Genomic DNA, 12,500 nt, shown 5'->3' with positions numbered 1-12,500 from the left:
CGTGCATGAAGACGAAGACGACGGAAACGAGGGAAACCAGTACAAGGATAAAGAAAGAAGTGGTACCATAAGAATAACAGGAGGAGGAGGAGGAGGAGGAGGGATGTCATCGAGCACTTTCCAGACTCAGAGAACACTACTCTCATCAACAAGAAGGAAGAGGAAATGTGAGAAACCTGTGTATTATCTCTCTCTCTCTCTCTCTCTCTCTCTCTCTCTCTCTCTCTCTCTCTCTCTCTCTCTCTCTCTCTCTCTCTCTCTCTCTCCGTTTTAACCCACCTAAGACACATCGACAAAGAAAGGCTATTTAAAGCACTCCCACCTTTCCCCCTTCACCCCTCCATCAGATCCCCACACACTTCTCTCTACCTCCCTTACCCCCTCCCTCAGGTCCCCACACACTTCCCATTCCTCCCTCCCACTGATAACCCCCCTCCACGTCCTCCATCCGCGCCTCACCCTCCGCAGCCCCTCCCTCAGGAATAATGGCCGGTGTCCTTCCAGCAGGCCCCTTGGTCAATCCACGCACTATTCTGAGCCTCCCCCTCCCCCTCCCCCCTCCTCCTCCTCCTCTTCCTCCACCTCCACCTCCACCTCCACCTCCTCTTCCACCTCCTCCTCCTCCCCGCCCAGGCTCAGTCCCCGCAAGCCGATCCGTGTGATTGGCTGTTATGTAAGAAAAGAACGTATTGGATTGGTGCTCGCTCGCCTGGAAAGGAAGGGTATGGGGAGGATGGGCGGGGCTTATCTGCCTGCTTAATGTGAACGGATGATATAGGCTTTCTCTCTCTCTCTCTCTCTCTCTCTCTCTCTCTCTCTCTCTCTCTCTCTCTCTCTCTCTCTCTCTCTCTCTCTCTCTCTCTCTCTCTCTCTGTGTGTGTGTGTGTGTGTGTGTGTGTGTGTGTGTGTGTGTGTGTGTGTATACCTTTGTTAAGAAAAGCATGTACATACGCAAACTTATATAAGAAATTACACACAAATTACACATCATACACTTCATAAGACTCCCTCAATGGAGCACCGCCTCGCATTGTGAAAGGGCCATTACGAAACAATACCGCATTCAAATCACATCGTTAATCTTCAGGTAGTAATTGTAGTAGTAGTAATGGTGGTGGTGGTGGTGGTGGTGGTGGTGGTGGTGGTGGTGGTGGTGGTGGTGGTGGTGGTGGGGGTCGTGGTGGTGGTAATGTAAATCTTTAAATTCTTATTACTACACAAAATAATAATAATAAAAAAGCGTAACCAGTAAGAAAAATTAAATCCACACAATCAATATACCCAATTACTTCCATTTCCCTTCCTTTCAATTCCCTGTTTTTTTTCTCTCTCTCTTTTTTTTTTTTTTCATCAAGGTAAGAAAGCTTATCCACGGTCGTCCACGCTTCTTATTTTCTTTCTCTCTTTCCTCCCTCTCTCCCTCTCCCTCGTTCAGCGCGAGTCTCGTGAAGCACAGTGAGGACAGAGACTTCTCCTATCTCATCCTGGTCTCTTACTTCCCCCTCCCATCGAAATATATCTCGTATAAGTGGGTTACTGGACTCTGCTGAGGAATATAAGAAGAATTAATGTGATTTATGTACTAAACCTCCTCTCCACTCACCTCTCTCTCTTTCTCTCTCTCTCTCTCTCTCTCTCTCTCTCTCTCTCTCTCTCTCTCTCTCTCTCTCTCTCTCTCTCTCTCTCTCTTGAGGAACATAAGGTGAGTGAATATACTTTATGTACTAAAACTCCTCTCTCTCTCTCTCTCTCTCTCTCTCTCTCTCTCTCTCTCTCTCTCTCTCTCTCTCTCTCTCTCTCTCTAGGGGTACCAACATAAACATATATAATTGGCCGCCGGATCTCATTTTCGTCCATAAGACTTACGCCACAGAGAATTAATTGGGCAAGAAACGTAATTTGTGTCCCAGAATGTCATTAGTTGGGCGGCAGCAGCTCGACGCTAAATCATTTACCTCTGCTTTAAGGCCGTCCAGGCTGGCCAGGGTCTCTCGCTGCAGGCCTTCCCTTCTTATGGGCTCTGGCTGTCTCTTTTTTGCGTCCATCATGCATCTGGGGTTCACTAATGCGCCACATTACTCCCTCCCTTACCTTCCCTTACCCTCCCTTACCCTACCTCTCTCACCTACAGACCGTTTTCTTTCTCATGTCTCAAGATTTTTTTTTTTTTTTTTGGGGGGGGGACAGGCAGGCGATGTTTTGTGTATCTAGCATCTATTTGGGATTCACTAATGCGCCACGTGACACATTCCCTTACCCTCCCTTACCTTAACTCCCTCAGCTACTTATCGTCTTTCTACTAATCTTCCTCTCTCATCTCTCAAGCTTTTCTTTTCCTTTTTTCTCTTTATTTCTTTTCTCAGGGTGTTTTTGTGCGTCCAACTTGTATTTGGGATTCATTAATGCGCTACGTTACTCCCTCCTTTACCCTCCCTTATTCTAACTCCCTCACTTACAGATTCTCTCTACTAGTTTTTTTTTCTCGTATTTCAAGCTATCTTATTTTTCCTTCTTTATTTTGTGTGTGCTTGTGTGTCTGTCATATCTGGGATTCACTGATGCACCACGTCACTGCCTCCCCTTACCTTAACCATCATCTCTAGTTCGTCTCTCTACTAACTTTTTTTTTTTTTTGTGTGTGTATTTATTATATTTGTCATTCACCGCTTCATCGCATCATTGCTTCGCTATGGTACTTCCTCCCTTCCTTACTCCCTCACCATCTCCACTGCCAGCACCTCCTTCACCTTCCTTCATCTGCCACCACGTCCGCCCCTCTTCTCCATTCTTAAACTTTCCTCGTTACCCTACCCGCCTATCAGGATCCCTTCTATAACACTGTTTCGGTTTCAGTGGCTATATGTATCTCTCTGTCTCTGTCCCTCCCTCTCAAACCACCACCATTCCTGTTTTTTATCCCCTTGTCTCTCCCTCTCTCACTCTCCCTCACTCCTCACCGCCACAACACATCCTCTTTCCCTCCCTCCGTCCCTCCCGCCTTTCCATACCATCGCGTTCCTCTCTCTCTCACCTCACGCCACCCCGAGCACAGGTCTCCTCGCGGCCTTTATTACCAGCGAGGTGGCGGCGAGGAGGTGCAGGTGCGGGTAAGCGGGGGTGGGAGGGACGGACCGCAGCAGGGACCCGGGTATGGAGGCGTGTATTTGTCAGAGCGTGTGGACAGGAGACAAAGGCGTGTGGGCCGGCGACATGCTCGGCTGTGGTGTGAAATAGATCCTGCCGCCCTTACTGCCGCCCACCACCACCAGCATCCGATTAAAACTTGCGAGGCTCAGCCCGGGGTGACGCATGGGTCGCGGCCACCGGGTGACGCGCCTCGATTTTTACCGTCGGGGACCTAACTCACTTTCTATTTTCCGACTTCTTTCTCCCCCCCTCTCTCTTTCTCTCTCTCTCTCTCTCTCTCTCTCTCTCTCTCTCTCTGGAGCGTGGGAAAGCCGATGACAAACTCCCTGGGCTGACTCACCCTTCCCGGAGTTATTTAGCGCGCACGGTTCTTCCTTTAAGTACAAGCTTCACACGCCGCCAATTACCACCTGACATCATCCTCTTACCACGACTGAACAAACAACTCAATTCACATGCAATCACCACAGGAATAATAAACACACACGCGCACACCACCACCACAGCAGGAGTAAGCATCCGTGCACCACCACCTCCTCCCGACCCCTCAGTGCTCCTGTGTCCCGCCCCACGGCCCTTGGTTCACGAAGCTAGGGGAAAAAATGTGAGGGGAGACTCGCTTCGAACTCCCGACCGGCTATAACTTAGCGGCAGCACCATCATTTTCCCGGCGAGGCTCGTTGGCTAGCCGCGGGAAGGAGGGACCAGAGGGCCTTATGAAAGGAGAGAGGAACTGGCCAAGTGAACAAGAGCAGTGCCGGGAAGCCAGGAGAGCAGCGGGGCCTGGTGGTGACAGAGGCGAGGCAGGGAGGTGGTGGGGACAGGACGAGCCACCAAACACACCTGCGGCTTGATCAGGTGGTGTAAAGGAGAAAGATTTAAAAAGTTGGGTTAATTAAGCAGGTGATGAAACAGGTCACACTTCCTCCCTCGCTCGCTGTTGGTGCATCATCAGGTGGGGCGAGACAAAGAGGACGAGGACGAGCCAAGGGACTAGAGGGAAATAAACAAATAAAAGGACCGTCTAAGCTGTGCACGTCTTGGTGGTGGCGGCGGTGAGGGAGGAGAGGGGGAGGGTGGCGACGACTTGGGGATGATGGCTGAGCGGCGGCGGCGAGCGAAGCGGAAAACGAGACCAATCGACATCGACAAAATAAAAGGGAAACTTCCATGATTTTCCTTATTCCAGACCCAAAGAATCAAAGCTGGACTAACTTTTTTCTATTTTTTTTATTTTTCATTTCTTTTAGCGGTGTGTGTGTGTGTGTGTGTGTGTGTGTGTGTGTGTGTGTGTGTGTGTGTGTGTGTGTGTGTGTGTGTGTGTGTGTGTGTGTGTGTGTGTGTGTGTGTAATAATACGGAGAACACGGCGTATTGAAATGCATCATCTAACGTAACTGCGCTCCGTTTCTGTGTGTCTGTGTGTGTGTGTGTGTGTGTGTGTGTGTGTGTGTGTGTGTGTGTGTGTGTGTGTGTGTGTGTGTGTGTGTGTGTGTATGCCTTACCCGCTAACCATCCGAACAATTATATCAATTAGGCGGCGGATTAATTCTGTCAAAGGGAAAATGTTATTGGTATGAAAGTAGCAGGAATTATGGAGGGAAAGGGGTGCTGAGGGTCCTGTGAGAGAGAGAGAGAGTGTGTGTGTGTGTGTGTGTGTGTGTGTGTGTGTGTGTGTGTGTGTGTGTGTGTGTGTGTGTGTGTGTGTGTGTGTGTGTGTGTGTGTGTGTGTGTGTGTGTGTGTGCTGCTGCTGCTGCTGCTACTACTACTACTACTACTACTACTACTACTACTACTTCGACTACTACTACTACGACTACTACTACTACTACGACTACTACTACTACTGCTACTACACACACACACCAATAGTAAATCATGACTACCACAAAGCCAATCTCATGCCGCCATTACCTTTACTCTCCCTCCCTCTCCCTCACCCTCCTTCCCTCCCATCATACCTCCATTACTCATTCCTTCTCTACCTTTCCCTTCCCTCCTCCCTCCCTCTGTCCCTCCCTCCCTTTTATCGAGCCTTTAACTTTTCCCTCCCCCCTCCCTCCTCCCCCTTCCTCATCTTCTTTGCTCCTTCCTATTTTCTGCCAATCTTGCCTCCCTCCTTGCCTCCCTCCGTGCCCTCCCTCCTCTCCCGCCCCCTTGCACAACAAATCCTGCCCCTCCCCCCGTCCCTGTCTCCCGCACGACTCTCCTCCACCACTCACTCACTCTTATCAGCCACCCAGAGGAGGAGCACGGGCAGGAGTACTCCAAATTTTTATCTCCAACGATGGGGGAAACAGGGAGAGAGGGAGGGGGAGAGTGAGGAGGGAGGATGAGGATAGAGGGAGGGAGGGTGAGGGTGAGTGTGAAGGGAGAGAGAGAGAGAGAGAGAGAGAGAGAGAGAGAGAGAGAGAGAGAGAGAGAGAGAGAGAGAGAGAGAGAGAGATTCAGACACAGACAGAAAGACAGATCGGCATGCAGGGGCATAAACAAGCACGTATTCTCTCTCTCTCTCTCTCTCTCTCTCTCTCTCTCTCTCTCTCTCTCTCTCTCTCTCTCTCTCTCTCTCTCTCTCTCTCTCTCTCTCTTTTTCTGGACAGAAAATCCTCCACATTACGTTGACTTTCAAAGCATCCAAACTGGTTCTCAGAATAGTAGATGAATGGAATGGGAGTAATCAGGCTGTTAGTACCGACACAATAGGAGGCTTTAAAAGAATATAGTCTTTATGAATAGGGATAACTGGTGGGTGTATGGTTGTTTACATGTTTTATACACGTATAGGCATAATGGCTTCTTGCAGCTTCCCTTGTTTTGTTCAAAATATAAATGGGAGAATTCTTGAAATTTTATACATTTTTTTTTTCATTTCCTCTCAAGGTCTCGAGGAAGAAAAGAGAGAGGCGGGTTATGATACAGATTAGGTATAATAAAGATCAAGTATAGCTTACATGTATTGTGCAGTCACCATACGAACCAATAATTTACGATGAGTTGTCCTGTAGCGATGTAACGTAATGCGGAGTATATAGTGTAGTAGTCTTTTGTCACTTTCGCTCTGATTATGTTAATATGACCATCTTACGTTATTTTAGTGAACGCTTATCTAACAACACACCAGCAGCAACACAGCAGCAAGACACCTTAGAAAATAAATTAGTAACGTAATCCTGACACAGAGTCTATAGTGGGGAAGTCTTTAGTTACCTGAGAAGTCTCAACATGTTAGAGAGACCTGGTATTTAAGTAACCCTACCTCATTTTGCTGAACACAACTTTGTCAATAGACACAAAAAGTACCTCGGAAAGAAAACATCTCAGAAAACAGAAAACACTTCAGAAAACAGAAAACACCTCAGAAAAAAACACCTCAGAAAAACGAAAACGCCTCAGAAAACAGAAAACACTTCAGGAAACAGAAAACACTTCAGAAAACAGAAAACACCTCAGAAAAAACACCTCAGAAAAAGGAAAACACCTCACAAAACAGAAAACACCTCAGAAAACAGAAAACACCTCAGAAAACAGAAAACACCTCAGAAAACAGAAAACACTTCAGAAAACAGAAAACACCTAAAAAAAAGAAAACACCCCAGAAAAAAAAACTCAGAAAAAAGACACCTCAGAAAAAAAAAAACTCACGAAACAGAAAACACCTCAGAAAAGATAAAACAGCTCAGAAAATAAACAGATCACGTATCTAGACACAGTTTGCACAGCAGTAGTGTTTGGTGGCCTTGCTGCTTCGATAATGTTAATAAGACACCTGATATACAAGTAACTTTACGTGGCTTTTACTGAACACAAATCCAACAACAGGCACTAGAAGACACCTCAGAAAAATGAACTGGTATCGTAATCCAGACATAGAGTATAAAGCATGGGAGTCTTGTGTTACCTGAGCCCTCTGATTATGTTTATACGACACCTGGTACATAAGTAACCTTACGTGATTTTACTGAACACACACTCTAACAACAGACGCGACAAGGAAACACCTCGGTAAATAAAATGTCCTTTCTCTCGGTTCTTCTACCCTTGTTCTATTTTTTTTCTTCTTTTTTTTCAGAAAGGGAGAGGGAGGGGAAACATGAGTGGTTTTTCTCTATATATTTTTTTCTTTTTTTTTTTTTTGCTCTTAGTCCCTCTCCCTAATAATAATAATAATAATAATAATAATAATAATAATAAAAAGGTCACGCACCACAAGAAAACACCTCAGAAAGTACATTGGTCTTTTCTTACGGATTTTTTTTCCCTTGCTATATTTTTGGAAACGACATTTTGAGTGTCTTCTGTCCTACTGTTTTTTTTTTTCCTATCCTTTCTCCTTAAAAAAAAAAAAAAGTAATAACGTTAATACAAAGGTCCGAAGCACTGTCATTTCTTTTCGTGACTGAGTTTTTTATTCTTTTTTTTTTTTTTTTGCTCCTAGCCACTCTCCTTAGTATATATAGAGAGAGAGAGAGAATAATAATGGTAATACAAGGTCTGAACAACGTGATCATTCTTTCTGGTGACAGTGGCGCCTCTCAGGATTATACTACTAGCCAATGGTATGTTTCATTTCATATTTTATCAATAAGAGGCGAACTGTGAATGATGCCAGTCAGGGGAAGATGAAAGGGACAGAGACAAGTGAAGGAGACTCGTACATGACGCCAACCCCAGAGGAAGATGAAAGGGACAGAGACAAGTGAAGGAGACTCGTACATGACGCCAACCCCAGAGGAAGATGAAAGGGACAGAGACAAGTGAAGGAGACTCGTACATGACGCCAACCCCAGAGGAAGATGAAAGGGACAGAGACAAGTGAAGGAGACTCGTACATGACGCCAACCCCAGAGGAAGATGAAAGGGACAGAGACAAGTGAAGGAGACTCGTACATGGCGCCAACCCCTCACTCTGGGGAAACGGCGAAAGAAGACGAAGACCGGGGTTGAAGGCAGCAACAGGGATCATGCATAGCTGGATGTCTCAACCCAGACTCCGGATATTTGGATTCTTTAAGAGACCAGACATAACGTCAATATAATCAGAAATTGCAGGAAACTATTTTGATAAGGTTGAGGAAGGTCATTACAGTCAAAGGGTTCATGCATGGAAAGACTAGCGCAGCACAGGTCGAGGGCGTATGTTGCAGGAACAATACAATGCCAGTTTCATTTCATTTACGAACTCCAGTGATGTTTACGAAGAAAAATGGGTACAAGTAAATTTACGGTAATGAAGAACACTGGCTAGTCTATTCATTCTCCTTGCAGACACGAGTTCATAAAATTTAATGTAACCTAATGAAAAAAAAAAAATCACTGTAATTTAATACTACCAAAGAAATAAAAGACTCCTCCGCCAACCAATGCAAAAGTTAATATTCCTCCTCCTCCTCCTCCTCCTTCTCAGCCCCCTCCCCCTCCTCCCCCTCCTCCTCTTCCTCGTCCTTCTCCTCCTCCTCCATCTTTTCCTCCACCTCTCCCTCTCTTTCTTTCTCTCTTCGGTAGCTTCCACTTCCCGAACGGCAAGCATCGAATTGAATCTGAAATGTTGAAAGACAGCAACTGGATTCCACGTGAGTATTTCTTTACTTTACTGCCAATATTGTGAACTCCCCGGTGCATGCTCTCAATTCCTCCTCCTGCTCCTCCGCCTCCTCCTCCTCCTCCTCCTCCTCCTCCTCCTCCTCCTCCTCCTCCTCCTCCTCCTCCTCCTCCTTTTCTTCTTGCTCTTCCTTCTCTTTGCTGCAGTCTAGCATATTCATTAGCAATATATACGTGTGTATATATATATATATATATATATAGAGAGAGAGAGAGAGAGAGAGAGAGAGAGAGAGAGAGAGAGAGAGAGAGAGAGAGAGAGAGAGAGAGAGAGAGAGAGAGAGAGAGAGAGAGAGAGAGAGAGAGAGAGAGAAATATATATATACGTAAACTCAAATTCAACAAGATTACCATAATTTTTCCTGACGCAACCCTTCCTCCCCGTCTATTTTTTCAAGCATAATACTGCCAACGCTGAGAGAGAAAAACATGATCTATAGTTTCTTTAAGTTACTGGATATATTTGGCCTTAAGGATGAGTTGCACCTGTACCTACAGAAGAAAACGGAGGTGTGGATTTCAGGAAGGGAGGACAGAGAGGAAAGGGTGGATGGTAGAGGAGAGAAGGTTCGCAATAGAGGGCAGAGACTGAAGGGTAGATTAGGGGATAGAATGAGAGAGACAGACAGACACACAGACAGATAGATACACAGGTAGACAGAGAAACTGGTTGATTTACTGACTGACCTGTATTTACGAATAGACAGACAGACAGACAGACAGACAGACAGACAGACAGACAGACAGACACAGAGATAGAACAAATGATGAAAAATGCGCTCAAGATTAAAAGGTTAGACGGGGAAAAAACGCCCATAAATCTAAATTAATTGCGATTATTTTCCATGCAGGTTTAGCTTTAAGTCTCTCTCTCTCTCTCTCTCTCTCTCTCTCTCTCTCTCTCTCTCTCTCTCTCTCTCTCTCTCTCTCTCTTATTCCTTTCCCACAGCACCTTTCTTCCTTTTTTACCTTTTATTTTATTTTTTCTTTTCTTTTTTTTTCCTTCCCCTCTCCCAGTTACGCACAATAACACGGGGGAATTCCCGCTGCGCTCACTCCCCTCTACATGACTGATTTCCCGAATTGACCCCCTTGCACTCTCTCTCTCTCTCTCTCTCTCTCTCTCTCTCTCTCTCTCTCTCTCTCTCTCTCTCTCTCTCTCTCTCTCTCTCTCATATAGACGGATAAAGAATATAAGCATCGTTATCCTTATGTGTTGATGTTAAGACGGGGAAGACAGTGGTGGTGGTGGTGGTGGTGGTGGTGGTGGTGGTGGTGGTGGTAAGGCAAAATACAGCTTTGAGAAAATAAACTTCGAGTAAATAAGGCTCCGATAAAAATAAGGTTTAAAAAATAAGGTTTTCAGAGAATAAAGTTTTACAAAAGTATTATTATTCCCTGCATTAAAATAACAACTAAAAAAATATTTGTATGAATACATAAATGTACAAATATCTAAACAATAAACTAACTAAAAAATAAATAAAAACTGCGAGGGAAAAGGGGTTATTTTTAAAGGATTATTTCTCTTGTATCTATCTTTTTTTTCTGTTTTTCCTATGACCTTATTTCATTTTATTTCATTTTGCATTGCACAAGGGAGGCAGATCACGAGCAAAAATAAATCTGGAAAAGGAAAAAAAAAACCACCCACTAATTTCCCCTCCCACCCCAAAAAAAAGTCAAGATTTCAAAAGAAACAAACAATTTAAATGACTCATGTTCTGTCAAGTCATCATCACCACGCTGCTTCTCCTATACAAACATAATAAGTGAAAAAAAAAAAAATTTAACAATATAATCATCTTTTTATAATGCACAAGTAATTACACACAACTACACATCACCTCAAGATAAAATTGGTAACGCATGTCTGTGAAAAAAAAAAAAAAATGCTTGTTACAATAATAATAATGATCACGGTTTGAAAGCAAGTAAATACGTGAAAAGTTAAACATCAGACCAAGAAGGCATTATAACCTTGACCCAGTGACGAATTACCAGCCAATCAAGGAAAAACGCATGACCAAAATAAACCCAGACTCTAACACAACACAAATATTTCGCTTTCATCTCGCCCGCACGCACACATGCATGTACTAGGCTGAGCTGCTTCCTCCTCCCCTCGCTGCTCCCCTCTCCTATAGTTTCCCTGCGCTGTAGTTCCTCTTCCCTATGCTCTCTCACGTCTACACCCTCCCTTGCCTACACATAGTTCCTTCAGCTGTATTTTCCCCGGCACATGTATTCCCCGCGGCAGCCTGAGTGGTGCCTCTACTCACCCGAGACCTGAGCCGCGTGTCCCTTCTGCCTGTGAGACCATGAAGGGGGAAACAATGCACACAACTATTACACGCGACCTTCACGGAGTAAACTACACGCCGGGCACTGTAATAGAGGCGTGTGCATGGCAAGGAGGAGGTGCAGAAGGAGGAGGATGAGGGACTGGTACAGCCAGAGAGAAAGCATGCAGGGTCCAGCAGGGTCCAGGGTCCGGGTGCCTCCTATATTGGTGACGGATGGACAGCTGTGTCTTTTTTTATTATTTTTTACGTGGGGTTCGTGCAGAATGTCGCGTTTCCATTCCCGGTGTGATGGCGGGGCTGGTGGACGGTCACGTTTTATCCCTGGTGTGCTGCGCCGTGCTGCCAACAGGTAGGTGCATGGTGTCGGTGTCTCGCTCGCGCGGTATTGGCAGAGCGTCGCGGAGTGTCTGCCTGACAGCCTCTAGTGTGGATGATGATCGCTGCATCTTGTCTTGCCTCGCTGTGCCTGCTCTTGTGTGTGTGTGTGTGTGTGTGTGTGTGTGTGTGTGTGTGTGTGTGTGTGTGTGTGTGTGTGTGTGTGTGTGTGTGTGTGTGTGTGTGTGTGTGTTCATTCTTTTACAGCTCCAAGTGACTCGCACAAACAACCCGATTACTGAGTCTTTTCCACTGTAATGACATGTGTGTACAACATTAAAGTAAAGTAAACAATGACAACAATTACAAGATAAGTATAGTTTTCTCTGCCGGAGTGAGACAAAAGTAATTTTGGAACTCACCGCCGCGGTCATCACGTGGCGGCGGTGCGTGTCTGAGCAGCCAGCGGTGTCGGGTGGCCGTATATAGAGCTCCCGTCAAGGCGATATAACTAAAGGAGCGTGACGCAGCGACAGGCCGAGAATAGAAGAGCGTCACCAGCAAAGTCGTGTGGGTGTCTGCCTCAAGAACACCGCGGCGACACCGGTTTAAGGAAGGCAAATGTTCAGGCCGCCACATACTGACGCGCCTGACACTTGTCCCCGCTGCCACTTTAACGAAGACACCGTCAGGTAAGGCCGTGGCGCGAATCTGTCATCTGCCCTGCACCCCCACCCCTGCACCCCCTCCACGCACACTCCCCGCCAGGAGGAACGCTGTGACCCCCGCCATCCGATAAAGCTATTTTCCATCCTTGACTTATTTTACAACTGCCCGGTACTTTATTTTTATCTATTTACTCCTCTCCCTTCCCCATATATGTTTTTTTATGCGTGGCTTTTTATATCGCCGCTCCTGTCCCTCCCCCAGCCTCTCCTTACCCACTCCCTCCTCGGCCTATCCCCCAGGCAACCCGCAGTGCTAACATACGACACCCCGCCGGGCGCTTTACGATTATCGCTTCGTATTTCCAGCGATTTTTAAGTTAGCGAGAAGTTACGAAGTTGCGATACAAAATCTTGGTGGCCGGAAACTTTAGCGATCGCCAGAGGAAGAGGAGGAGGAGGAGGAGGA

At 46.0% G+C, this 12,500-nt stretch overlaps 1 protein-coding gene across 9 annotated transcripts in view; it reads right to left on the bottom strand.

The window, feature by feature from the left end:
- Positions 1 to 12,500, bottom strand: part of LOC135104054 (uncharacterized) — a 194,082-nt gene that overhangs the window by 153,564 nt on the left and 28,018 nt on the right. The window lies entirely within an intron of this gene.

This window comes from Scylla paramamosain, chromosome 1 (genome assembly GCF_035594125.1).
Source record: "Scylla paramamosain isolate STU-SP2022 chromosome 1, ASM3559412v1, whole genome shotgun sequence".
NCBI lineage: Eukaryota > Metazoa > Arthropoda > Malacostraca > Decapoda > Portunidae > Scylla > Scylla paramamosain.
Note: the sequence above shows the minus strand (reverse complement) of the source record. Positions and strands in the feature narration are given on the sequence as shown.